The sequence below is a fragment of the Leopardus geoffroyi genome, chromosome A1, assembly GCF_018350155.1.
Source record: "Leopardus geoffroyi isolate Oge1 chromosome A1, O.geoffroyi_Oge1_pat1.0, whole genome shotgun sequence".
NCBI classification, from domain to species: Eukaryota; Metazoa; Chordata; class Mammalia; order Carnivora; family Felidae; genus Leopardus; species Leopardus geoffroyi.
The window spans coordinates 74,800,324-74,826,604 of record NC_059326.1 but is presented as its reverse complement, the minus strand read 5'-3'; positions in this window follow the sequence as shown (position 1 = coordinate 74,826,604).

Genomic DNA, 26,281 nt, shown 5'->3' with positions numbered 1-26,281 from the left:
ATTAAGCGTATCTACCATGACTGAAAGGTGGAAAGGAAATTATTTTGAGTACACAAAGGAAGTATATTTTAGAACTTGGAACTCTCATCATAAATTGATAAAAGAAAATATTTCACAACTGACTACACACTATTTTCCTCCAAATATTAAGTTTCATTGACACTTTATGGTGATAAACACTTTACAAAATCTGATTAGAAAATGAGGTGGGTCACACTTTGTGTAGCATAATCTTAGACCAAAAATGACATTCCATTTCTTCCTTAATAACCTAGTCTCCAAAACCTGATATCTCATAGTGGTATAACTCATCCTAACAGGGTATTTATATAGGTTAGACTATCTTATTTCACCACAGTGAATGCTATCGGGGTACGTAGCAGTGTAATTTGGAATTGTTGAACTATGATTAAACAAAAAAAGTACTTAAAACTCGCGCTATTTGACAAATTTAAAACTTACATGCAAATGGAAAGTGCAAATTATGACCTAATTTTAAACAGATTATTCCAATTTAAACTTACCATAGTTTCACTTTGAACATAAAACTTTGTGTCCCTTTGAATAAAGCACAAAAGAAAGCATTTGCACAAAACAAAAGGGCCGCTGGGCAAACCATTGACAATCATGGTCCATGCACACTTCATCAAGAGTCAGGAAGAGTCGGAGATTTCGTCCTATTGGAAGCCAACAGTTGACGGCGCCACGTTTTCACGAGTGCTCAGAACCCAGAAGACTGCTGAGTCAGAGCTGAAGCATAGTCAGTTCCTCACAGGAATCGCCGGAGCCGAGAATCAGCATTTCTGCTCCACTTCTCTGAGCTCCCGTTCCCAGGGGGTAATTCAAAGAGGCCCAAGCAACACCTTTACCCCTGGTGGATTGCGTGAAGGGTAGAACTCTGAGCTTAAAAACCCAATTAATGTATGATGGGGAGTAAGTCTGCCTGACCCAGGAATGTGAGAGCCCTATGAGGCAACCTTCCCCCCAACTTTTCCTTGTGTCCTAAGCAGAGGCGCCAAAGTCTGAGACCAGAGAATGCACCTGACAAAGTGCTGACCTGTTAGTTCTCCTTTCTTCTTTCATAAATGGTGTCATGGCACTTGATCTCTGACAGACAGGCTTACTGTGAGTCAAACAACATGGCTTAAAAAAAAAATTCTCCGCAGAGTACTGAGAATTCTTGTAGAGACTTCTCTCTACAAAAGGTAGAGGGTCCTTGCAGGAGGAGTGAACATATCCCCCATAAGATCATTTCTCACGGGTTCTGCTTATATTGACCTATTTCTAAAATCTACACTGGGCTTTGCTTTTTATATCACTTTATATCACAGAGGAAGCACGAATTGCTTCCTCTCTTACTTTACTGAGATTTACTTTTGCATTAATACAAAAATGTTCTTTTGACTTTATTTTGTGCATGCTATATTGATCCGAATAACTTCAGATAAATTTCAGCCCCCTCCCATCAACCGAAGACTGTATGATAAAGCTCCACATACGATCTTAACCAACTAATACTGTCCAAATTCATGTGCATCTTGATTTATCTAGCCTGAAAAACGACTTGAAAATATTAATTTTAGAAACTCAATATTGCCGAAACCTCCTTGCTCTCTCTTCTTCTGGATTTAAAAATAGATGTTTGAAAGAGATAACCTAGATTACTCTTCTGTCTAATATAGTCACCGTTAGCTACACCACTGAGAATTAGAAATGTGGCTAGTATAAATGAGCACCGGAATTGTAAATTTTATTTAACGCTAATAAAAGTTTAAAGTTAAAATTAATGCTCAATTCGGTTATTTGAAAACTTTTACACGTTTGGAATAACTGGGGCAGATGAATCTACTTTTCCAAAGTAAATTTAATGAATTCTAAATACAGACCAAGTATTTCCCATAAAAACTGAGCATCTAAAACGAGATGTGCTGTAAGAGTCAAATACAGAGCAGAATTTGCAGGAAGACATTTGGAAATTACATACAAGGTTTTCAGTGTCTTGGATGGAGCTAGAAATTTTGGGCTATGTGTATTCTTCAAACAGCTGGGTATTCTTTATTTCTGTATCTTCTGATAAGATCTCTGTGTGGCTGCATTCAGTTATCAGGAATCCGGTCAAATATTTTATCTAATTTTGTTGAAGTAACCATGAATATCTTTCAGTTTTATTAAATATCGCTTAAACACTTTGAAAATCATTTCACTAATTAGTGATTCAAAATCTAAGTGATTTAAACTAATCCAATTGGATTAATCTGTGTTTTACCTGATTAGGATTCTAAACGTCACCTTGGTTAATGGTATTTAAACATTTTCTTAAATAGTTTTTAATGTTTATTTATTTTTGAGAGAGAGAGAGAGAGAGAGAGAGAGAGAGAGAGAGAGAGAGGGAGCGCATGAGCAGGAGAAAGGCAGAGAGAGGGAGATTAAGATTAAGATTCTAAACCTCACCTTGGTTAATGGTATTTAAACATTTTTTAAAATAGTTTTTAATGTTTATTTATTTTTGAGAGAGAGAGAGAGAGAGAGAGAGCGAGCATGAGCAGGGGAAAGGCAGAGAGAGGGAGATACAGAATCTGAATCAGGCTCTAGGCTCTGAGCTTTCAGCACAGACCCGGACGCGGGGCTTGAACCCACGAACCCATGAGAGATGGGGAACTGGCTGAAGTCGGACACTGAACCAGCTGAGCCCCCCAGGCGTCCCTGTTAATGGCATTTAAATCAGCTTCTACATGGAAGCTGCAAAACTATTTCTATGTAAAACCTGGTAGCACGATTAGGCCAAAGAATAGTGCTACGCCCACTGCATTTGTAACTTATAAATGGCCTCTATAACTTAATCCCCTAATTCCATTTTTAAAATACGAAAACCAGAGAACCATTTAAAAATGTCATTTTCCCTCTGGAGAAATTTCTGCGTTCTCTATTCAACTGGATACTCTATGGAATCGGTTGAGACGTGCGCCAACACAAATGCAGGCATTTAGAAACGGCCAGTTTGCCATGCACAAGGTCCAGACTATCCCATAGTATGTTTCAGGTCCTGGCCACCCAGGGGGGAAAACCTAGGGCACTGGCTGTGGCACCCAGCCTCCCTTTGCCCCTCACCCCAGAAAACCATCACTCTTCTTCTCGCGGTCCTCTCACTGAACTTCCAAGAGAGACACTTGACCATAATATGGAATTCAAAACCAGAAGAGTGTGACGTCTCCGATTCCCTCGATTTGTGTGCTGTGCACATGTATGAGGACAGGAGCTTCAGCAGATGGAAAAACAAATAGAAACAGCGAGGGCTCGTCCGTCACCGCGCATTTGTTTTTTTCCCTTAAACACTCCGCTCTGCCATCGACGTGCTTTCAAGTTCATTTTAAACTACTTTGCTACTACTGCTGCTGTTCTTTTCCCAGGGAGCTGTAACTCCTTTGGACCTCGGCTTTCCCCTATGGCCGAGGCCCTTTCGCCTTTCGCCCGCCACACGCTATGATTTACACACCTATGTTTCGATGTATGATGAGCTGATTTTGTAATTATTTCATATTCCTGAACATCTTCAGGGCGCATTAAATTCACCGCTGTCGTTGTGCACGGAAGTTTGGTCATTACTCAGTCGTGGCAGGGAAAAAAATAAAAAGAAATAAAACTTTGCCATCTGCTCTAATTAGTTTAAGTTGTCATAATAGACGAGTTAATTTCTGATAGCTCCCAGATATGAAAGTTGAAATATCTCAGCCTTTTGTGTAGAATGCCAAGTTTAAAAGTTTTAAATATTTTCTTTAATAAATTGTGGATATTTGATGGCTTAGGAAGTATTTCCCCTTTCTTCTGTTTAATATACTAGAATTCTTTTCTTCCTGTTCTAGCTTTAAATATAATTGAGTGTGATGTAAACAGTGAGATACCCTTAAATATCATTAATTCTCTGAAAGCTTTAAAATATTACCAAGTTATGTAGACATCATTTCCTTTCATTTGTTCAAATGCTTATTCAAACTGGCAATAAACGTTGTGATTGAATATTGATTCTGCAAACAGAATTAAAACTTGAATGCATTCCATTTAACTTAGATAATTAAAATATAGACAATGAAATTATATAAAGTTGTAATTGCACTTCTGTGTAAAATCATCAGCCAAATTAAAAGGGAAGAAAACAAATTTGTCACACCTCTTCTGAGCTGGCAGGCGCTCTTACACGCTTAGGCAATTTTGTCCAGGAAAACTATTATTATTAGCGGTCTTGGGAATGAAAGAAATCTCAAACTTTAGAAGTTTAAGGAGCTTTGTGGTTTCTTGTCTCCAGATCTTCCCAGCGATCCTATGAGGTAGGCATTATGATTCTCATGTTGAAAATGATAAGGCCAGGGGCTTGTAGGCGGCTCAGTCAGTAAAACGTCTGAGTCTTGATTTCAGTTCCGGTCACGATCTGTGACCTTACCCAGATTTGTAAGTTTGAGCCCCATTTCAGTCTCTGCGTGGATGGCATGAAGCCTACTTGGGATTCTCTCTCTCCTTCTCTGCCTTGCACTCCCTCTCTCTCTTTCAAAACTAAACAAATAAACGTTTTAAAAGAAAAAGAAAATTGTAAGGTCAATTTTAAATTGCAAGATGGCACAATAAAGTATTTCTTGACCCTTATGCTCTTGAAAATATCATCTCAACTGCAAATAAAATGCAAATCAATCTGATTCCCATATTCATGACAAAGGTACATTTAATGTAACCTACAATCTAGGCAGAGAGCATACAGAGGTGAAGTGACTGATCACGTAGCAAGGGGAAGAAGACAAGGTCCAAGACTCATAAGCAAGCTACGAAACAAATGAGCAAAAAAGAGTCTAGAAGTGACAGTAAAAGAGGTCAGTTTGCCAGAAGTCTTCATTAAGGACTATTGGGTCATCGTGGCCACTCTGGGCAGGCAGATGTTCATACCTCCACAGAAGCCAGAAGAGTCCTCTCTGATGAAATGGAGAGGGTCAACGCTATTGGGAGCAAAGGGTAGGGGGTGGAATTAAAGACACCCCCCATGCTGAAGTCCAAAACCACTATGGCCACCTTGTTCTCTCAACACCAATTGCAAGTTCACACCACGTGGACATTGGGAGGAGCCTCATCTGAATACACTGAAAGTTCCCAAATGACTTCATTGCTGTCAGCATGGTGATCGTGCAAGTCTTAGGAAAGAGGAAGGTCACAGCACACTGCTAATTATTTCCAATTACCATAATTACTTTACTACCTGTTACCTTATAAAAAAAAGGATGTCCATATGCTTTCTTGGTAAAAAAAATAGGCAATAAAAATATAAAAATAAGAATCACAGAAGTGAAAAACCATGCACATGGGTCCATGGCAAGTAGGAGTGAGAGACACAAGTTGTACTCAGACCCAGTTCTCCAAAGCTAATGCTGGCCTAGCAACCAAGGTTGGGGCCCTAACTCCTTTTTCTATATGTACATATACTAAGAAATAAGTATGAAAACTGGGCAGTGTTTCTTAATAATTTATCAGGTTCAGAATTCAACATTCAAAAGTCATTTGGCATTTTAAAAGGAAAATTTGGTTTGCCGCAAAAAATCTGTAACACCCTAAATACTTGACATTTTAGAAAATTATCATCAACTATCACTGAGCCTTTAGCAAAGTAATCTTCAACTTGTCTTATGACATAGACGGCCAGAAAATAGTTATCTATTGTTACTACAAAGTAGCCACTATTTTTCAACCACTGAAACCATCGTTTTAGTCTTGGTAGGTTTTTTTTTTTTACTTTGATGCTACCATATTGGTATGGCAATAATTTATCCACTCAAAAACACTTCGTGATCATCTACAATGTGCTGGACACTGGGTAAACTCATTGCCAGTGGCAGACAGACAGACATATGGCCATAACTCGATGCACAATTAAGGGTGCAGTTTGCTCAACAGAAATTAGGGAACTGGGAACTACGGAGGTGGTGATTGTGGAACTGAAACTTGATAGATGGATTACTACAAGTTCACTGGGGAGTCAGCATGTGAAAGGCAATCGGGATTATCTAGATCATAACACTTAGACATAAGAGAGCATGGTGTTTTCAAAAAACTGCAAGTAATTCATCTGGTGTGAAACCTTTGCATTTTGGGCAAAAAGTGAGCTCACAAAGAAAGGCAGGAGCCAGATCCTAAAGACCCATTTACGGCTAATAAGAAACGCAGTCATTAGTTTTGCAGACCATGGATCCATTGAGGGTTTTGAAAATAAGAAAATAACAATTTTAAGGGAAAATGCATATTATCAATTTGGAGAGTAAAGTAAGACCAGGAAACCGAAGTGGTTTCTCTGAAGAGAATGGATTGAGTGGATTTCAATGCTCTTTAGTCCAAGAGAATGTAATGATCAAAAGGATAAAGAGGAAGACAGAACTCGCGGGGAGGGCGAAAGCAATCACGTGGACCTTAGTGACATTCTCCGAGAAAGTCAACATTGGGTATTAAGTGAAGTTTTGTGTCTAATCTGTTTGTTGAATACACTTATGAGTTCACTTTTAGCCATTCATTCATCTACTCAAAAGCGTATTTTATATACTAGGATTTATTTATACAGATGGGTATGTACCTCTATACATGGGTGACCTTGAGCTACCTCAATTAAGGTGCACAAAAATGGACTCTCAGCTCCAGCCTGGGGAGAAGCATTAAAATTTTGATTTTTATTCTACCACATACACATTCATGAGGCTGGGATGGATTTTCCTAGCGAAAACATAATAATTAATACACATATATCTTACTTTAAGATCCTGGTTAATGAAAAAAAAAAAAAAAACCATGATGTTGGCAAGAAAGGTCAGAAAGCTGAATGGAAAACTGAGAGGGACATGTTTAGCTGAAACTCTTGCATTCTATTACAACAAATTATCATGAACATTGCACTAAGAAAGCAAGTAGAATGAACACTGATAGGGGCGCCTGGGTGGCTCAGTCAGTTAAGCGTCTGACTTTGGCTCAGGTCACGATCTCGTGGTCCGTGAGTTCGAGCCCTGCGTCAGACTCTGTGCTGACAGCTCAGAGCCTGGTGCCTGTTTCAGATTCTGTGTCTCCCTCTCTCTCTGACCCTCCCCTGTTCATGCTCTGTCTCTGTCTCAAAAAAAATAAATAAATAAACGTTAAAAAAAAATTAAAAAAAACACTGATTAACATTCAACTTAAAATTTAGGCACATTTTATGAAGTAGAGACGACTGTTACTCAGTATTTGATTTCACGCATGCGATTTGTATATGAATGTTGTTTAGACTGAGTCTCTCATGGAGGACCGAGATTTATTAGGGTAATAATTTCAGTTGGAACATACAAGAAACATAAATTCCCATCTGAAATGAATCTAATACTTAGTTATCAAAAACTGTATGCAACCAAACTGTAATTATTTAAAGCCCAGCCCCTTTCTTTCCCAAATAAACTATGAAACAGTATTATCTGAACTTAAAAAGTAATGGCCTAGTGACTGCCATAAAGCATTGCTTTATGTAAACACAAAGGGTATAATATAGTCCAAAACAGCAAAACTCACACCATAAAAGTATCCTCAACTCTCTGTAACCTACATTACTGCAACAGACTGTAATACTCTTGTTTTTAAAAATGTAGAGTACACATTTTTTGAGTGTACTTTACCACTTCTCTGAAATGTACATTTAAAAGCCAGGAGCTAGGTATGAATCAACATTTTACAAAATACATTTTTTGTTAACACTTGCTTGTTCCTCAACCCCTTTGAACCTGAATTTTGGTCAAAGACTCTGATATAAAATGTCTATATTCTATTTCACTGCCTACAGGAAATCAACTTAATGCAACTCTGTTGAACTAATAGGTAAGTAGACATTCAACATGGAGCACCTGTTTGAGATGATTTTGTCGATACTCTTTCTCTATATAGAACACAATTGTATGGAATCCGAGAATAAGAGAGTACAAGCTCAACTCCACCTCACTCTAGATGCCTGACTTAAGTTCCTGAATTTTTACTTTCAACCCCACAAATGGAAATACTTGTTTCTTTTGAGGAACGAGGGAGATTAAGTGAAGGAAAATGCTGATAAATTAGAGATACACAGACAGAAAAAAAATATGGAACGTGCTGGAAAGAGCAGCAGAAAAGATTCCCTGATGTCAGTTCCATATCTGAAATGAAGGAATGAGAGGCAATGTGGTTTGTCTAAAATCACTCAGAGTTGAGATCAAAAACGGAGTTCCCTCTTAAACTTGCATTTTCATCTGTTGATTCTTTTACAAAATATCATACTCCTGGTATTTGTTATTTATGAGAAAGCACTTTACAGTTTAGCTGGGTGCACGGCGGCTCAGCTGACAGATGAGTCTTTCATGGCTTCTCTGAGACATTTGTGTAGACACATGATGACCCTTCGTGAATGGAGTCTCTGGTGATTGATCATGGAGAACCCATAGCAGACCTGGGTTGCTACTTCCTGATTCTTTTCCTGGGGGAAAAAAAAAAAAAAAAAAAAAAAAAACCAAAAAACTGAAGTTTCATATTATTCAGTCTCTGTTACTTGAGGCTTTTAATCTTACAAGGCTGAAACTTTTCTAATTGAAAATAAAATTAAATCAAATTAAATGTAGGGGTCTCATTAAAAGAAAAAGGAAAATAGATATTGGAAGAGGCAATTAGGAATTTTCTGACAGATTAATTTAATGAGCTTTCTTATATATTCAATCATTCATTTATTAGAAGTTAACCAAATAGTTATTAGAGATTCACTGCATGCCAGTCAATCTGCTTGCCACTGTGGATCTCAAGCTAAGTAAGGACAGTGCTCAGAGGTAGCGGACCCCCATGTCATAAAACCTGCTATTCACCATGCGACCCGCCAGCTTTCTGTTAACCATCTGCAGTGAAACATGTACAGAAATTGGATGTCTCTGTTAATTTTTGGAGTAGTTTGACAGTAACTTATGTCTGTTCAATCTTATAACAGGGGCGCCTGGGTGGCTTAGTCAGTTGAGCGTCCCACTTTGGCTCAGGTCATGATCTCATGGTTCGTGGGTTCGAGCCCTGCGTCTGGCTCCGGGCTGAAAGCTCACAGCCTGGGACCTGCTATAGATTCTGTGTCTCCCTCCTTCTCTGCCCCTCCCCAACTTACACGCTGTGTATATCTCTCAAAAAATAAATAAACATTAAAAAAATCATATAACAAATTGTTTAGGTTTATATTTTATAATTTTAAATATCATTTTTTCTATATTTAGCAAAAGTAGTGGCTCCAGATGGTGGAAACAAAACAGAATGCAAATCAGTATGAAGATTCACCGATTCAGGACAAACAGCAGACAATGCTGAATCAGGATGCTTTTATCAGGAAGGGTCCTATTTGGCCATTTTGAGATCATGTCGAATCACAACTTGAAGATGTATATAAACTTTGTTTGCAAACTGGTGGATGCCAAAACGGGTGATCTGATAGCCCTAACTTCAAAAACAAAAATGGTATTGTCCTTGTTCTGAATAAATGGCATTGTTCAAATGCAATTCTTCATGAATCAGCTACTTACACCCAAACGACTAACCATACAACTTACAAAAGGTATGTTGAGTGGAAACAATGAAAATATATTAAACAAAGCAATTATAAATAGCAAACGTGTAATAGAAAATACTCCCATAGAGAGAAGGAATATCATATGTGCATTGTTCAGACCGTACCCTGTTGCACAGATATACCAAGGATTTTGGCCCTCACCGAGAAGTGAGTTTCTTTATCAGTTAACTTGCTGTCCTCAAGTCTGTGCTTTGAGAGAAAACATGTATCAGTCTTCCACAGATATACCTAAGGAGGCCAGGGGGACTAGAAGATCACTTTGATGGGTAGACAACTATCTGCTAGGCTTATATGACATAAGGGAAATTTCCCTAAAAACTTCCTTGACTGCTGATTGAAAAAAAAAGGGCCAACTGGCAAAGTCAGATATCTTCTCCATTCATGACACATGACGTAGGCACCAAACATTTGCAGAATGTGTTACTTACCTACACACTTTATCATTCAGCTTCTCCTGGTTCATATGCTTCCTCCTTGCCCTCTGCCTCTGAAACAGGGATATGGCAAGGAGGCTGTTTTAAACCACCAGAAATTGACTTTTTTTTCCCAGCACAATTTTAGCCTTTGTCGAGCAGGAAGTACCCAGAATAGTTGTGTGAACAGGCATTTCTGTTTTTTTCCTGTCTGCCTACATTGAAAGCTTTTGTCTCTTGTGATTGTTGCCTCTATATCTCTACTGAGGGCCAGGAATGTGACATAATTTTCTAAAATTGCAAGGCATATTATTATGATTTTTAGACCTATTGATTGCTACCACCAGCAGAAAGTGTTTCTGAAAACCTGGGTGTGTTCTCTTTCTTTTTTTTCCTGATGGCCTGTTTGGGCTACAGCTCATTTTCTTATAGGAACTTACTGAAAGTGGAAAGAAGTCAACATATATCAATGTCTTAACCTTTTCTATCCAGTTCCCTAAAGCTATGATCATGACAGGTGCATTACCTGAGTCCTAAGATACAAAAGAATTATATTATCCACCTTCATGTGACAAATTGACCTCTTACCTTCCTGAGCTTTCAGATCTTGCCAGTATTATTTCACGCAGGTCTCCTCCCTCGCAGAGAACAGATCTGATCTGGAGGTGAGGGTGAGGGTAAAAATAAACTCCGGAACGAGCCCCGAAGGCCCCAGCTTTAGCCATTCCTAGACTCTTAGCTTCCTTGGAAAGATGGTTACTTCAGTTTCCCTGAGTCACACACCCATCCACAGGTTGGCCAAAGTCAGGTTGAATGCCTGTCCTCAGAATCATGTGGGGCTGGAAAGGGTAATGCTCAAAAGAAAGAGGCCCCTGGGGGCTCAGTCGGTTTAGCATCTGACTTCAGCTCAGGTCATGATCTCATGGTTCATGGGTTTGAGCCCCACATCAGGCTTTGTGCTGACTGCACGCAGAGCCTGCTTGGAATTCTCTCTCTCCTCTCTCTCTTCTCCTTACCCTCTCTCTCTCAAAATACATAAATAAACTAAAAACAAAATTTTTTAAAGGAAGGGGATCAGTTGTCAAAAATTAGCAGATTTCCAAAACAGATACTTAACTCAAGAGATATTAAACATGATATAACTGAAAGCATTATAAATATAAAGCATTTATTAAAATTATATGATTCACAAGTTATCATTTTTGTTTCAATATGATTTTTATGTGTTTGTTTTAATAATATTGACAAATGCATGGGAAAAAATTCGTTTCAAAGTCAACCTTCTCAAAAACAATGTTTTCCCAGCTTTTGCATGAAAACCAGAGCCAAGAAAATAGCCACAGAAAGAACAGAGAGCAACTCTTTAGCAAAAGTCCTATCCACTCTTCATCCCGCCCATCTCCGAAGCCACAAGGCCCATAATTAAAATTGCTGGCTGATTATTAATTCGGCACTCTATCACTAGAAAAACCTAGCAAAAATAATAATATAATGATATTACTTGACATTAAAAATAGATAGATCTGGGGCGCCTGGGTGGCGCAGTCGGTTAAGCGTCCGACTTCAGCCAGGTCACTATCTCGCGGTCAGGGAGTTCGAGCCCCGCGTCAGGCTCTGGGCTGATGGCTCAGAGCCTGGAGCCTGTTTCCGATTCTGTGTCTCCCTCTCTCTCTGCCCCTCCCCCGTTCATGCTCTGTCTCTCTCTGTCCCAAAAATAAATAAACGTTGAAAAAAAAATTTAAAAATAGATAGATCTTTCCACATTTCAATCAATTAGATGATTTTAGTGTTTATCACAGCAACCCAAACAAATTTGAGAAGCAAGTCTGAATAGGAATGAGATTTGTCACCGACCTCGAAACTCTAGCGTGAAGTAGGGCTGGACGGAAGGAATTTAAAAATGGGAGCTGTGGGCTGCCGTGGGTTGGGTGTTTGAGATGTATACTGGGTATCACTAAAATGAAAATTCTTCCATTTTTCAATATAGCCATTGGCTGGCTCCAGTAAGTTCTGTGCAGTGTCCCGTGGGCATATTAACTGGGGCAGCTTAAGACTAGCTTTGTGCCCTGCACCAATAGAAGACTTTCATGAATCGAGATTAGTGAGCCTAGCAACAGCTAGGTTTCCTGGCAAACACCAGCTATTTTTTAAATGTTTGGAAATCGCAAATCCTTGATTACATACCAAGACCATTCACCCTCCTAATGTTTAAGCCCGTGCATATTGTAATATGGAATTAATGTATCATTTCTGATTCATTTAATCTTATCTCATCACAATGTTATAATAACAGTGCTATTTTATAGGCCAAATTGCTGTTGAGCTTTTAAATTAGGCATTTAAAAAAATCAAAAAATAACATTTTAACCAGGTGTGAAAACAATTTGAAATCTGCATGGCCTAAGCTAGCTGAAACCATGGATTTCGTGATTTCACATGGGCTCCATACCGTGCATTCCTCTATAACTACAAGACATAATCTTGCCAATCAATGCCAGCAATGTTTCTCAGAGTCTTACATTTACAACTTGCAAAATGGCTGTGTCTCTGTATTATAAAAATTTCAGTGTTTAAATTGCAAATATTTACCCAAATTTCTCCCACAGATAAATTACCGTCTGGGATGTTAGGCTCCTTGGGACATCCATAAAATATTGCAGTGACTTGTGGTAGAGTTAGCAAAAGAATTCACTCTAAGATACACAAGTACTCTGGAAAATGGCATACTTTGGTCACGGTTGGGCAGTATGACGTAAACCAATAGGCATAGGAAGTGATTCCGTTCTTCAAAGAAATGTCTCAGTTCAGTGCCCCGAATTACTAATTCTCTATCTTCCCAGTCACGGGTAGGGGGATTACAGCAGGTGTGACCGTCATTAAAAAGGGGGGTAAAATACAGTGTAAGAGGGGTAATTTTGAGCTGATTCCAAATGAGGTTACTATCACTGTATATAGATTAATATGCCTTTGTCGGATTTATAGAAGTAAAGGAAAGACCATTGCAAGTAGGGAGAACTATTCCTAACGCATCTTTTCATTATTCATGCATCGTTCATTCAACACTGAGCAGTCAATAAACATTTACTGATTACCTAGTGTGTCTGTCAGGTACCCAGAAATGTGAACCGTGAGGGATACATATAAGCAAAGAATTATAACAAATTGTGATAGGACTTATAATTTAAAAGAGAATCAAATAATAACGTAATGGGTCAGAAAAACCTTCATAAAAAGGTGACATTTTTGGCTGAAGCTTGTGAAATCTGAGTAGATTGCCAGGGAGGACATGTGGGAAGGGGATCCCACAAAGGGATTAGCACTTGCCATGGCTCCGAGGGTGATGCATACTGGGAGAGAAGGCAAGAGAGTTCCCTGATGAATTCGCCAACTTCGACGTCCATAAAATGAACTTCCTCAGCCCTAGGTCTGTGATTCTACTCAAGCCATCGCAATACGGAGACATTTTGTTAATGAGGAACTTCTCAAAAAGGACAGGATGTCCGTGTACAGAACAAGGGAGTCATTAAGGAAGGGGGGAAGTGGGGCTTATATCACACAGGGGAAGGCATTCCTTTGTGCTTTCTTGGGAACACAGGAGCTGGGGGGAGGGGCTTCTGATCTCCGCTGCTTCCCCAGAGCACTAGCCTCAATAAAGTCAACACTCTCAAAAATATATACACAAATAAATAAATCAACAAACAAACAGATGAATAAATAAAATAAATTCAACACTCTCACTCCCAAAGATTTCAGGGATATTGATCTAAATTAGTGAAACTCTATCCGGCAAATATCAAATGGCTTGCAGGTATATATAATACAGACACACACACACACACACACACACAATCTCAAATCATATATATTTATAATCTCAGTCCAGGAAAACGAAAGCTTTTATGGAAAACAAAACTGAAAAAAACACAGAACTGAATACATAAAATTCTATTTTGTCATTTAAAAAGTCTTTTTGTATACACGTACATTACTGTGTAGTATTACGAAAGTAAGCGGCAAACATTTTGCAAAATACCATGCTGCTTATTAATTTTACATTTGCCAAAATAAGTCTATATAGATTTCTTTCATGAAAGCAAGGACTTGAAAAAATCTTAGTGTTTTGAGCCGTGCATGAATTCAGTAGTGAAATCGACTATATATAGTCTGGTGAAAAAAAAAATAGTCTTCCTTTAATATTTAATACTGAGAAGACATCCTATTCAAGAAATATATTTTAATGAATGGATGCATGCATGCATGAATAAGTGAAGATATTTAGGAAAAAAAGATGCTTTGAGGTAGATATGTTCATTTTTAACTATGAATTGGAAATAGAATATTGCATATGCATTTTAAAATTTAAATACGACTTCCTCTATTCCACTTATTAGAATGGCAGATAGTCTAAATTTACAGAGAATAGCTAGCAACCATGTGTGTATGTATGTATATGAGGACAGATAGATGGAAACTCGGTCTGTTGAGTATCCTGCTCTTGGTTTTGGCTCAGGTCATGATCTCATGGTTCATGGGTTCGAGCCCTGTGATGGGCTCTGCACTGGCAGTGTGGAGCCTGCTGGGGGTTCCCTCTCTCTCTCTCTCTCTCTGTCTCTCTCTATCTCTATCTCTATCTATCTCTATCTCTATATCTCTATCACTCTGCCCCTCACCCACTAGGGCACACACATGCACAGGTGCACACACACTCTCTCTCTAAATAGATAAACGAACTTAAAAATAAAAGGATGGAGAGAGAAAGAGATGACGGGCGGACACATACAGGGATAGAGATAAATATGTGTATGAATGTGAGTGTGTATATGAGTGTAAACATATGTACACTCATATGTAGTTTCCATAGATTTTTTGTTTGATAGATGAACAGTCATCTCTCTTGATTATCCTTTTCTGACACTCTGTGAGCTCATCCCCACCCCTCCCCAAAGTCCAGGCTTACTCAGATTCTCTCACAGTTCCTCTGAGTTCTTTTATTCTTTCTTTAGATATGTTAATATATTTAATCCTTTAGAGTTAAATCCTGCTGACCCTGGAGGCTTTCAGTCTCTCTAAATTGAATTTTCTTCTTTACATGTTGATTTTACAGTTTAATCTCCCAGGGCAATTTTATTCCCCTTTTCCTGGTGCTTGGATGATTCCTCCTGTCTAACTCGTGTGCCAATTAGAGCATGGTGGCATAAAAAATGCATTGTGCGTTTGAGAAATGGTAAGTAGCATCCTGGAATTATAAACCAGAAGTACTGGGTGGGGAAAAAGAAAGGCCTGGAATGGTAAATCAAGGATTTATTCAAAAGAATAAGATCATTTGTCAGGAACATTTGGCACTAGTAGATACTGAACTTGGTCATGGCAGGGTTTTCCTGTAGCGCACAGCATAAGGATGGTCACATTCACTGTTTTGTCAAAACTCAATTCCAGCAAACCCAAGGTTGCCTTGCCTTCAGCCCTACAGAAATCCATTGCTTCTCATAATAATCTTGTGAAGGCAAAGCTAAAAACTCCTGCTTATAGTATCGCAATATTTTTACAACAATAATATTTTATGTATGTTCTTTCCCTCCCCTCCTTCATTTTTAAATATTAGACACATGCAAAATTTCGCATTGACAATGCCTTGAATACAATGCTTGATAGAAATGATTCGATGATCCCACAGAACTGGCTTCATGTTGATGTTCAACATGGAGCTCAAAGAATGGCCCAATTAATACTAAATAAAAAATTAAAATAAGTACATTAAATTAACAGATGAGAAGTCATAAAAGATAACACTGAGGATCTAATTTTTATCCCTACTATTTTTGTGGAACAGAGTAACACAAACGTAAGTTAAATTATTTTGAATCGCTGCCGAGATTTTATACAGATTAAGGACAAGTATCCAAGGTGGTTCGGAACTTTAAAAACTAAATATTTACATAAAAATAGAAGGGCCGCGTTAGGGGATTCGAGCTGACTCAATAAACCCATTGACATCTGCAGTTGACGGAAGGAAAATATGGTCACCCCATGGTTGATGGAAAAGTGCCATACTTTTTTATGGACGTGATCAACCTGGTGAGGAACTCTGAAAGAAAATTACGAATATCTGAAAGAGTTTGACTAAATCCTACTTGGAAGGGTACAGGATGCAGGATGTGGAACACACAAATCTATTACCTTGAAAACTAAAGGGCTTGGGCTTTTTTTTTTTTTTTTTTACACGTATCACCTGCCCTCAGCGTTCAACGCTCCTGCCAGCAGTACAAGAAATGAAGGGAAATCTCCGGGAGTCAGGATGGAGGAGGGGAGACAGGTGTCTCTCGAGGTGCTGTTAGAGTCAGGGCCCCCCCTTCAGCGAAAATAGGATGGTGGGGGTCTGTATTTATTCTTTGCAATGATTTTTACTGTAACGTTTTACATTTATATAGAAAAATGCGATTTCAATAACTGCCAGCACTACAGTCTGGGCTTTAAAAATCAAGCTGTTCGTGCTGCTTCTCACATGGGGACTAATAACAAAGCTTCTTAGGAATTACTCCATTGACAATTTAGTTCATGATGTGCAGGAAATATGGAACGCCGCACACTCCCCGGTAACTATATTGACTCTATTCTTAAGGCAGCAAAAACAACTTGTTCTTGTGTAGAGCAAACAGATTTATGACTGAAAATAGCACCAGTAACAGATATGTTGAGCACAAAAGTGTCCATTTCATATAGTTTCTTTTCTTCGTAAAACGGCACTTATAGTCCATCTGAAACACTTTATTTCTCAGCGATATAAAGAAAAATGTAAGATTCAATAAAGCATCATTGAGCCCTAGCGATACCGGAATAAGAGTAAAACCTCCGTCAAAACTACATAGTTTGAAACTAATTTTCCCCTGTGTCTTAGTTGCCCCCCAGTTCTAAGGCTGTTGCCTCCAAAATAGAAAGAAAAGGAGAGGAGGAAAAAGAAGATTGATTGGATTTGGTAGAAATCGGAAGGATGTGCCTTCTCTGGATTACGCCAGGAGTCATCTGCATTTATTTGACTTTTTTAATATATAAAAACTTAGAGAATAACTTAGATCTGCTTTGAATGTCAAATATGCGCAACTTAGAAAAATCTTAATACCTGTCTTAATCCTAAGGAAAGCCTGTCGGTACATATTTGTGGTAAAAAGAATCTCCTTCTATTGTTCAAAAGCCTTATAAAAATCACTGTTCTTTGAGCTGATTATTCATTTCTAGAAATGTGCCCTGATTAAAATAGAAATGCAGACTGATATTTATTGGATAAGCTTCATCAAAGAACTACATATAAAGGTGAAGACATAATGTAAATGCCAAACGGGTCATAGATTAAATTATGATTAACCATGCAATTCTTGGCATTTATTTTCATTGTTTGTTTTTTTTTTTTTTTTTCCATTTTCCAGATTAGGAAACTATTGTTAGATTTTGCCTACATTTCTTTTCTTAATTTCCATTACACCCATAAATGAAACCTGTCAGTCCTCTTTCCAGAGGGTTCTCTAGACTCCCGATGGCCTTGAAAGAGGGTTTCTTTTCCTTCTTCTCATCCATCCCCCCTCCTTCCTCCTCTTCCTTTTCTTCTTTTCTGAGATTTCAACCTTTTCTTCTAGCCTATCAACAGTTTTCCTAAAATAATTTCAACAATTTTACTCAGCAAATCCTTAGCTGCTCAAATTAGGTTGCCTCTAATATGTCACCAAAACCAACAAGGCTGTAAAGAATGTCATTTGTTCGATATATGTGTGGTGTATATGTGTGGTGTGTGTGTGTGTGTGTACGTGTGTGCAATACGCACTTACTCAACTCTTTACTTGACGTACATCCCTCAATGTGGAATTGCCAGGTGAAATGTGTTAGATTTTAGTTTTCTTTAACGTATATGGCCCACGACTTTTTTAGAAACGTTTTACCAATGTACTTACACCAGGATGTAAGAACAAACCTTTTCCTGACTTGCCATTATTGATCTTAAGCCCTCTACCCACTCCCTCCTCATCTAATCCCAAAAGCCTTATCACTTCCCATTGTATCTTTCAGCTTTGTTTAAGGTGGTTTCTTTCCCCCAGCTTTAAACTTTGTATAGTCAAGAGTTCTCTTTTAGAGTTTCTGTAGTATGTAAGTTTTGTCCTTTTTTTATTTTTTTTATTTATTTTTTTTTTATTAAATTTTTTTTTTCAACGTTTATTTATTCTTGGGACAGAGAGAGACAGAGCATGACCGGGGGAGGGGCAGAGAGAGAGGGAGACACAGAATCGGAAACAGGCTCCAGGCTCTGAGCCATCAGCCCAGAGCCTGATGCGGGGCTCGAACTCACGGACCGCGAGATCGTGACCTGGCTGAAGTCGGACGCTTAACCGACTGCGCCACCCAGGCGCCCCATTTTTGTCCTTTTTTTAAAGTTTATTTATTTTGAGAGAGAGAGAGAGAGAGAGAGAGCATGGGCATGGGAGCATGAGTCGGGGAGGAACAGAGAGAGGGGGAGGCAAAATCCCAAGTAGGCTCCATGCTGTTAGCGTGAAGCTGAATATGAGGTTCCATCTCCTGAGCGGTGATGTCATGACCTGAGCCGAAGTCACGTGTGCCAAACACTTAACCAAACTGAACCAACTGGGCACCCCCAACGTTGTGTCATTTTAAAAATATTTTTACTCTCTAGCATCCTTGATTATTTCCGAGTTTACAGGCAATCAATTTGATGTAAGGTTTGCATTAGGAATCTAAATGTGTTGTTTCCAAATGATTAACAGTTTTCACATCATCACTTATTAAATCATCTTCCTCTGCTCGTCTACTTTTCTCATTAGAATTATATTTGAAATTCTGAATTATAATTTAGAGACCTTCTGACCCCTCTTCAATGTGTAAGTAATATACCTTAGCAGCATTTAATCTTACTGGACCCGAATTGTTTTTTTTTTTTTTTTTTTTGTAATGTTCCCTTTACCATCCTGAAAGTCTCATATTTAATCCTCGTATTTAATATAACCAACTTCACATATATCATAAAATGATACAATTATAATGTAAGTGAAAAAAGAGTGACTTATGTTAAAATTTTACATCTACGTATGGATAGATAGATGATAAATGATAGGTAGATAGATAGAGAGATAGATAGATAGATAGATAAATAATAGGTACATAGAATGATAAACAGATAGATACACAGTGTTTTTTCCAAGGCCCAAGCACAACTACCCTGAGAGCTAAAACGAAGTAGTTATGATTTTACATTTACCTGCCATAAATGAGTACTGGGTTTGAGATGGGTATGAGAAGGGAAGGAACACAACATTTAACTTCTGTACTGTCAACATGTTCCTTAAAACACACACACACTCACACAGAGCTGATTCTCGTTGCCTATGATAATAATGCTCTACGAAGTTGCTGTAACACTAAATTAGCAAGTACTAGGCTGTGGCTCCTAGGGGAAATCTAGGTTCCCGCGATTCTCTGGGTATGTTTTCACCAACTGCCAAATCATTTTTGTTATATAGGGTTGTTTGCCAGTGTCCTTGTTAAAAAGAGAAAAATAGTAACTGTTATCAGTGTAGAAAACCTGCTCTTACACATAACCCTTTCTTGTATAACACTTATCAGGAATCTAAAAAATCCTTCCATATCCTCCCGATCCGCAGAACCCTGCCTCTCCTGCAGAGATAACGTCCGTACCACCTTATGACATGTGGGAGCTAGCTGGCATTAGCCGAGCTTAACATTTTTCTGACTCTGGGTAATGTGTAGATTTCTGTGGCTTTCAGCCCCACAATGATGATGCCCACTATCGTTCATTTTTTCATCTGCTGATAGCTCATGAATCCACCCAGTTAGCTGCAGTTTCCATCTTTCTCACGCTTTTAACACTCATTGGAGAAGTGCCTTTGGCACTTTCCAGAGCAGCCACAGGTGAAGACCGGCAAATTTCCTCTTCCGTTTTTGAACACACCGTGTTGTTGATCCGTCAGCGTTGAACTGATGGCCAGGAGTACGAGAACTGCACACATGAACGGAGATTATCTCACTCCTATATTTTCTCCATAAGTCACATCCCAGCCTTCTTATGCTTAAGAATACTAGAACGCAAGGGCGCCTGGGTGGCTCAGTTGGTTGAGCCTCGGTCTTTGGCTCAGGTCATGATCTCATGGTTTGTGAATTTGAGCCCCTGCATAGGGGTCTGTGCTGACAGCTCAGAGCTTGGAGCCTGCTTCGCTTTCTGTGTCTACCTCTCTCTCTGCTCCTCCCCTGCTCATTCTCTGTCTCTCTCTCTCTTTCTCTCAGAAATAAATAACATTTAAAAACTTAAAAAAAAAGAGTACTACAAAGCATGTTAGCACTTTGCTCGGGAGCCTTTGTAAGCAGCAAATTCACTAACATAAAGCACCGAAACGCAAAAACAAAAAAGAAGTGACAGTAAATAGATCTTAAAAAGACAACTGGTTTGCAATATGAAAGCTGAGACAGGAAGGCAGAGTGCTGATGCCTTGCTCCGCCTCAGCCAGGACCACGCTTGTCCAACAATTAATTTTTTTTTTTTTTTTTACCACTTGACACGTTTGTGAATGACCACGAAAGCCATGCAAGCACTGATTTAAGGGTACAAATAAGTTTCAGCAAATTGGCAAATTCACCAGAGTCTACAAATAACGAGGACTGACTGTATTCACACGAGTGCACGCACGCACACGTACTCACGTACTTGCAAAATCTTTATGTCTATGGCATCTAAAGTACAGAGTGATGCGAGCGTATCCTATGCGTAACTTTAAAACCACGAGCGGCACTGCCATAGGTCAGAACTGGACTGTCATTGATCGGAACTTAGCCTTGGCACTTTTCCAACAAAATAACGTACGCTTTCCTTGATTTCCACAGTCGTGACATTTTTTGGAAAGTTTGTTTTATTTCGTGCGTGCAAAATTCTCTGTTTGTTTCTGTATCAGGCATCGATGAAGCCACCAAATCATTGAATTAGCAACCAGTGTTTTCTTAGGTCGCAATTCTATGAACGAATGATTTAGGCCAGGCTTAGCAAAGTTGGTCTTTTGGTCTTGATGCAATCACTCCCTGGGCTCTGTGTCATCCGAGCCAAAATGGACTGAAGCCTTGACTTTGGTCCTTATGTTTTATCTGGCAGCAAATTTGCCCAGGTACGTTCCCACGGCCAAGGGAAAGGGGCAAGGGTAGACAGGCCCCATTACAAAGTGCATGTGAAACCTGTGTTCCTCCTTATGGCCCTATATCCCATCCCATAGTGGATTAGTGATATGGACATTGGTGAAGGGCATGGAGACAAGGATTTGGGGGGGATTTTAGCTAATTTAAGGGAAATATATTAATGTACTATCTGTAATAACTGACTTTGTGGGCTACGATATATTCAGAACAAATATAATTTCGACAGTATTTGACAGTATTTTCAACATTTTTTTTCCAAATACTATTAAGTAGATCTATAAAGAAGAAAAATTAAAATGGGCATCTGGGTAAAGACAAAATATTCAAAGAAAAGCAAATTTTATCTTAAACACTTAAACACTTTATCTTAAACACTTATCTTGAAACACTTAGATGAAGTAATTATATTGGTCTTAGGCGATGTGAGAACTAGTATTTAACTCTGTTAACCTGGTGCGGGGTGAAACCCCAACAACTGTCATGAACTCTTGTCTGAGTATTTTCATCATTCTCCTGGAGATGTAAGAAGGAAAAGGTACATTCTTAAATTTTACGTAACTCTTTGGAAATCACATGGGATAAACAGACCACGAATGTTATGCCAGGTGTGTTTGTTTTCTGCGTGGAACAAATTAGCAGTGAGATGGAGAAGTCAGTATCACCCTACAGATGCCATGTAATATGATTTCTGATGTGAGGTTTTAGCGGGTCTAGGTCAGCATGCTGGAATCCCACCATGAATGATCTCCGAAGCACCAGGAATAAATAACCTAGTTGCCCAAATTAAACCCGTCCCCCAGGATTGTGAAATTTGGAGGGTCTTAGGTGTTGCAGGCTTGGATGGGTCCAGCGGCTGCACCTAGCCAGGGGTACTAAGTACTGCGCTTTAGGCAATGCAATTGGTAAGTGTTGACATTGACATTTAAACAGACCACACACGAGACTGGTCTCTTAACAACACCGGATTGCATCCCAATGCGTTCTACATGTCCTCTTGAGTTTTGGCATTTTTGTTAGGCCTTTCTTAAGTTTTCTTTCTTTTTTAACTTTTTTTTTTTTACTTTTTAAGTTTATTTATTTATTTTGATTTGAGAGAGACAGAGATAGCAAGAGTGGGGGAGGGGCAGAGACAGAGGGAGAGAGAGACAATCCCAAGCAGGCTCTGTGCTGCCAGTACAGAGCTTGACGCGGACCTCGATCCTACAAACCATGAGATCATGACCCGAGCCAAAACCAGGAGTTGGACGCTTAGCTGACTGAGCCACCCGGGCACCCACAAGTTTTCTAACGTTACTAGCTTCAGGCACTCTTCAAATGACTGCCTATAAATATTGCGATCCCTAAGGGCATTGATATAATTCTCAGATATGAATAATCTGAGACTTTTCAAAAGTTTGATCAAATCGATTTCTAAAAAGTCTGTGCCCTCATGTTTCTTATTTCTACCGGCAGCGTCTCAGTTGTGAGAACCGTAAGTATTTTATATAATTTCTAAAAACTTGTAAGCACAAAATGGTGAGCTAACTGCTTTGGCCATTCATATTCTCTCACTATAACTTAGTATACGTGGGCACTAGTCTATGTACTTATTTCCTCTTTGGTGAAGTGTCACCATGTACTGAAAACTTTTTCCATAAATATCATAATATTTCTATTAATTATGACAGTTATAATTTCTATAAAATGTGACAATTCTGATGTACTTGTCCCTATCCATTCTACTAATGCTAAAAAAGGAGACTTTATGAAATTAATTTCTACAGAAAGAAAACAATTATGTGATCATTAGGGACAGCCTAATAGTAAGTTACTGGAAAGTAGGTTAAGGGAAGTTTATTCAACAGATTTTTAGAAAAAGAAATCACACCAGGAAAAGTAACTAACAGCCTTAAAGAAATGGTTTTCGATAAAGTAGCAACATAATTGAGACATTAAGGTAACTGAGAAACAGGTTGTTAGAGGAGAAAGATTATAATAAGCAAATCAATTTGGTGGGGTGGAATTCTGTGTGTAGCCTACTTGTAATTTAAACTATAGAGAAATCTCTGGGAATAAGCAAATAAGAATGCAAATAAAGGTACAAATTGTTTCAATCTATCTTTAAGTCAAAATTCAAAAGGGAGCGGTAGCCGGGTCAGTCTTTTGAAATGTGAAATGGACTTCACGGGTCATCCGACATAAAAAATTACATGCTGAAACAAGGCAGTTGTTCAGATGATTATTAATCAAAAGTATTCATATTTGATGCACCCACCTAATTTAAGGCACGATATGAAAGCTTGAGTTTTTTGGGTGGAGGAAAGATCATTTAGACATATTGGACTATGGGTGTTTGATGTTTATGGATTTTGTAGGCCCATTAAAAGAGCATTTTGTTAATGGTTAACAGTCTCAGAAAATCCATCAGCATTGAATGTGATACAGTTTGCTGTAGTGTATGATAAGATCTTTATGCGCAGGTGGAAACATTTCATTATAGTTCTTCGCTGTCTCAACTCATGGGGAACAAAGCCCATTGGGCATGCTCATTGAACCAACCAAATGGAATCAATCAAAAGACTCACATCGCATCTGCAAACATCAGAGAATACAAACAAAGAGAGTGCAAGAAAATGCATCTCAAGGGCTCTGTGTGCATAGGTCTGGCCTCTCTAAGATCTAGCCAGGCTCAGCGCACTAGCTGGAGAGGCTTTGCTTAATGCACTGCCTAATGGCTTGACTCTTCATACCCGACACACTCCATTACGGTGCATATGTTATGCTGCCTACGTACAGACAAGACCGAATTGAAGCAACAAACACATTCCCAACCCAAACAAACCTAAAAATTAATGCCGCGAAGGGGCGAACTCTATTCTGGATCTCCACAAACTATTATCTGTGCCAAATTAAAGAAATATCAAAGGGGCAATAAAGAGGTATAGTAGGAAATAAACAGGAAAAGAGAAAAGGCCCCTCGGCGTTGAGGACTTTAATGGAAGGAAGAATGTTTTCCATTCAAAGTGCACTCAGTGCGATGCATGGGCTCCCAGGTGTTTTTACATATGCCCTCAACCACAGATTCAGTTCCTGGCAAATTGTTGACCTTTACAAAATTGAAGGCAATTCTCATGTCAAGGTGAAGTAGAGAGAGGCATACAATACAGCCTCTGATTTCAGGCAGTTTGGAAGCTTAGAGGGGAATCGAGACACTAATGCTTAATATTAATAACACAAGACAAAGATTCCCAGGTAAGGATTTTTTACAGCAGAAAAAAAAAAACTGTGCTATTTGAGCTGACAGGTGGAAAAATGAAGAATAAATCTCAAATCGGGTTCTCCATTACCTTGATAATGCCCCGTCGCGTTATTTGTTATCTGGCATTTTGTCCAAAAAATAAAAAACGCTAAAATTATGTATGCACCGTAGCTCACGGAGTAAATTATGACGTAGTTAAGAGACCTGGAAATGTAAATATCTCTGAGAATTACGTGCTTATTCTTTACAGAAGCACACATTTAGACCGTGTTTCTAATTATGAGGTCGTGATGTGTAAGGGCCACCACTGACCTAGAGTGCTGGTCGCGCAGGTACCATTGCTTTGGTTTTCAGTAAAAGAATGGCAACCAGGGGAGAGGTGGAGGGTTCCAGACCACAGTGTGCTTCCAAGTGAGATTTTACCTGGTTTTCAAAACCTTTCACTGGTTTTTGAAGGTAACTATTTTTCTGTTCAATTTTGTGGTTCACAAATGCGTAAGAACCCAGTTGTGAGATGTTATTTAATCCACGTGAATCAGACAAAATCCTAGTGTTACAAGATTCAGGTGGAAACATTCTGCCTGATATTGCCTGGACAAGCTCTGAGGGTGCACGTCTCCAAAATATGCATTTTCTTCAAGGGCTAGTGGAGGTATAGTCCAGCGTTTTTGGATGTATCGTTACCTTCGGCTCAACTCTACGTATCTGTTAATTCTTTAAAGAAATCAGCTGGGCATTGTTACAGAATAAAATATGAAAAATCTGTGTTAAAAGAAACTTCATATATGTTACCTGCTATTATTTAAGTTTAAATCCTTATACTTATCAATCTGAAATCCCCCCTTTCTCTTTGAAAGTCTGAAGCTTTTAAAAAAAATATTAGTGGAAACTAATATGATGCTTGTGCGTGGTGTTGTCTATTACTACTTACAAGAGTATATTTTTGCATTCATATGATAGTCTCTGTTCACAATTCGTTCTTCCATAGTTATTTTAATTTGAGATAAAGGATGAAATAGTATCAACAGTCATTAAATTCAGCGGCTAAACTTTTGCTTACATTCAGGAAACAGAAAACACTCAGGGCAATGAGCAAATTCTCAAAATTATTGTATGTAATTAGCCTAAGATTAACAGGATTTTTTTTTTTTTTTTGTCTCACTGTAAAAGATTAGTGCTGCTTTAATTAATTTCCTGGCATTGAGCTTATAGGAAATTATAAACTTCCAGGAAAACAAAATCTTTGTCACAATTCCATCAATGTAGATTATCAGAGATATTAAGCAAGAGACACAGTAATCAAAGATCATATCAGTATTTCCCCCCCTCACTCTGGTAGTTTGGGTAAGAAGAGAACTAAGACTGTTCATTGCATACTATTTCCTCCCAGATGGCATTACGCATTGCAATGCATTGCCTCTTAACATTATTAGACAGCTGTCATTGATTCCATTTTACAGAAGACAACACTACAGCTTATGAAAGCTAAGTAACAAAATCAGATTTGTGCAGAAAAAGATGGAATTTAGATTCACAAACACCGTGATCACACCTTTCTTATTCGCGGTACACAAACCAAAAAGACTTTGCCAGGTAATAAAAATAATAAGAGGTCGTGGGGAAGTGCTTGGCAGAGAACTCATAACCCAGAGGATTACAAAGTTAAGGCACCTGTGAAAAAAGTGTGTCATTTCTCAGAAATGCAAAGGCAAGGAGACATACACACATCTGGGGACAGGAATGTATACAATAGCACTTGCTGCTATACCCAAGTCCATGAGTGTAGTAAATACAGGAAGCAAAGTATATTCCCGAGGGAGATTTTTCTTG